Genomic DNA, 3,568 nt, shown 5'->3' on the forward strand with positions numbered 1-3,568 from the left:
GACTGTCTTGTCGATGTGAGTGTTGGGGGCAGCACAGGAGCGACAAGTCTCCAGTAGCTGGTCCAGGCATGACTCGAAGACGATGAACTTCTGCTCATGCACCAAAGACGGAGCTTCCTTCTCGGGGCTATGTTGCAAAAACAAACATCATCTCAACAAGTGGCTCAGTCAAGAATGAAGATGCGGTCAGTTATTGCTCAAGAGCATACAAACCTAGCAAAGCTGTCCTCTGACAGACAGTAGCTGGAATCCGCTTCTGCTCTTGGTGGACACAAATCTGAGAGATCCAGATCAGTGTCGAGCCATCGTCTCCGTGAGACGGTGAAGAACACCAGACCATCGTCCCCGAAACATCCGTCTGCACGAACCAGGTCCTTGACGGCGGTTTGATGCATGCCTGGGTAACTGGTGAACAGTGTGGAGCTCTAGAAACATGCCTTTACACAATAAAATGCACATATTTGAATTTAATATTGGATTGGTGGCTACTTGGAACACTTCAGAAATTGTGCCAAAGCTTCTAATAAAGAAACTCTCATGACATCCCATGAATTCTAGAAGTACATCTCTAGAATTGCTCAAGTAATATCTTCATGTATAAGTCAACAGGTATCTTGGCTTCACACCAATCTATATAACTTTCATGGTAAATATTTTGTGATATGCATTTAAAAATCATCTGGCTTGAGACATTCCATCAAAAGCAGTAGGGGTGTGACAGCACTTGATGGAGTGTTTAACAAACAGCACTTTCTATCTGAAGTTTGTGAAAAAAATAAACTCGGTAAATTGTGACCGTCGCACTGTGGCGTCACATGATACCATGTTGTCATATGACAATGATGTCACGTGGCATTCTGACATCATGCAATGCCATAAACACAAACATAAGGTTCCCATATAAAGTAATCACTTTAAGGCATTCTCACACCAACCAAAACAAGTTCCAGCATATGACCCCACCTTTATTTTTGTAGATGCCCGTCGTCTGTGTAAGTGCACACCGTGTCTTGCAACACGCTGCTGCTGATGCCAAAGACGGCCTTGTGCCAGTTGCCGCACTGGAGTTCCCTAAAGAGAAAAGAAAGAAGGAACTATAAAATCACCTGGGAACCGTTGATACCATCAAAGCATTGTATGGGTGTTCACGGTGGCATCAAGGCACGCAATTTGGGCACATGTTCAAACAGTTGTTCTAAGACAGATATTGCAATATGGCAGAGGTTCAGTTAGTGGCCCATACATACCGGAGGGCGTACGGGGGCTGTCAGTCAGGGCCGTAGCGTACAGGGACCCCGCGGCAGCCAGCTGTCCTCTGGCCGAGGCAGCTGAAGGAAGGTGAGAGAACGGAGAAGAACGCTATTACTGAAGAAACTATAAAGATTCCAAAAAAACACCAATGGTCCATGCACACCTAGCACGCAGTTCACGATCCCATTAGATTCAATTCCCCTCACTCATTATATAGCACTCGGTTTGTGGCCCATACATACCGGAGGGCGTGCGAGGGCTGTCGGTCAGGGCTGTAGCGTTCAGGGACCCCGCGGCAGCCAGCTGTCCTCTGGCCGAGGCAGCTGAAGGAAGGTAAGAGAACGGAGAAGAACGCTATTGCTGAAGAAACTATAAAGATTCTAAAAAAACACCAATGTTCCGTGCACACCTAGCACACAGTTCATGATCCCATTAGATTCAATTTCCCTCACTCATTATATAGCACTCGATTTGTGGCCCATACATACCGGAGGGCGTGCGAGGGCTGTCGGTCAGGGCCGTAGCGGTTGGGGACGCTGCGGCAGCCAGCTGTCCACCAGCTGCAGCACCCAGGGTAACTGCAGAGGTTAGGTAGAGAGCAGGGAGCAAAAGTACTCAGGAAATATGCTTAGACTTTTGTTCCAAATATTGTGGGCTAACAATACTGGTGTGCAGGCACGTCAGGATTTTGATTCAGGGGGGGAGGGGCGATGACAAAATGCTCTAGGGGGGGGGGGCACAGCAAAATGGTAGATTTCGGGGGGGAGGGGGGGGAGGCCGGGCCCCATGCCCTCCAGCCTTGATATGTGCCTGTTGATGTGGCATGAACAGGTGTTTATCGAAAGACAAGAAATTTCTGTGAATTCCTACCTGATTTAGCAGATGACTGCTCCACCACTTCGAGCTCAGTATTTCCCCAGGTATCATCCTCCTCTTCCAGGCTGTGAGCGGCATCGCACAGAGGCGTCTGGTGCAAATAATAGTATATCAAATGACGACTCGTTACTTCATTTCACATTAGCAAAACTACAAGCAATGTTTAGTCGCACGCGAATATATCATGCGTAAAATTAATTAATACCCTTAACACTTCTGAATAAAACGACGATTCACAAACATGGGAATGTTTTATAAAGAGAATTCTCACTTACCACTTTGCGTCGCTTCTCGATGTGTTCGGCGAGGTCTTCCGGTTTGCGCTTTTTCGAAAACACACTCGGAAGAGCTCCTGGGTTCAACCGATTGTGTTTGGTCGGCAAATGCACACTCTTCAGTGCACTGGGGCTCCTGATGTAGTCCTCATCCCGAAAATGCGCGCTACATAGACGATCACTTTTCGAGGGAACGCCTGTTGGAAAGGACGGGCGAGCGAGGCGACTCCACAGGTAACGGAGCTTCTCGTCCTTCGGAAACCTGTGTGTGCCGACGTCTCACAACGAACAACACTGTTCCCACAACCTTCTGCCGCACAATATTTTGGCATCCCGTCGTAAGGTCGCCGAAAAACCTCGCAGAAAAATGATGCGTGGGAAACTTCACGACGAAGACACGCGCACCAAGCCGAAGCACGCGTCGCGCGAGAGCTGAAACCAAGGTGGCTCACTTCGTTTTGGCTCTTTCCACCAAGACGCCTCGGTATTGCGTTCAGGCCTAGGCAATCTATACCAGTGAGCGGACATACTGCTGTGGCGCTGCTTTCAGAGGCATGTTGTCGTCACGACATTCCGTTGAAGCTTCATAACCAACTACCAGGTGGTTTTTGATTATCGTTTAATTCACTTTAAAATATGTTTTCTTGCGTTTTCTAGCACAATATTTATGTTTCTGTGGTTCCGCTGCTACCTGCGTCATGCTGAAACAAAGAAATGAGCTCCAGAATTTGGTTTCCGTACCCCTTTAAAGCTTCTTCTCATTCCGTTGCACGTGAACAGAGCTTGCTTTTGTTGTCTCCATGTGCGGATGCTGCGTTAATTTACGGCGAATTGTCGTCTGGCAGCACTGTTGCCGATGTCTTCCGCAACCAAAACTTTTCTTTTGAAGGAGGTCAAACATTGTTTTCGCGCTGACGCCATTGCGTAGCCTGACCGTGGATGCATGGTGGCGCCTTGGACATTGTGATTGTAATGATGATGATAGCTGTTTTGAATGCCATATTGCTTCGAAACCGAAACTACGTCAAACTGCATTAGATCGCGCCTCATCGAAGGTGAAAATTGTTGGGGCCCGCATATAATACGAACCGCAAATTTTACATGACAAAATTAAAAAAAAAAAAAAAAAAAAAAAAAAAAAAAAAAAACTTGTATTATACGCTGGT

General features: G+C 47.1%; 1 long non-coding RNA gene across 1 annotated transcript; it reads right to left on the reverse strand.

Moving 5' to 3' along the window:
* Nucleotides 1-1,276: 1,276 nt before the first annotated feature.
* Nucleotides 1,277-2,210, reverse strand: LOC115314859. The gene is made up of 4 exons (XR_005718210.1): nt 2,122-2,210; nt 1,740-1,829; nt 1,494-1,574; nt 1,277-1,328 (listed from the first exon to the last, which is right to left on the reverse strand). It is a non-coding gene; the product is annotated as an uncharacterized LOC115314859 (long non-coding RNA).
* Between the last annotated feature and the right edge of the window lie 1,358 nt (nt 2,211-3,568).

Source organism: Ixodes scapularis, unplaced genomic scaffold (assembly GCF_016920785.2).
Source record: "Ixodes scapularis isolate PalLabHiFi unplaced genomic scaffold, ASM1692078v2 PGA_scaffold1__304_contigs__length_218370807, whole genome shotgun sequence".
Taxonomy (NCBI): Eukaryota; Metazoa; Arthropoda; class Arachnida; order Ixodida; family Ixodidae; genus Ixodes; species Ixodes scapularis.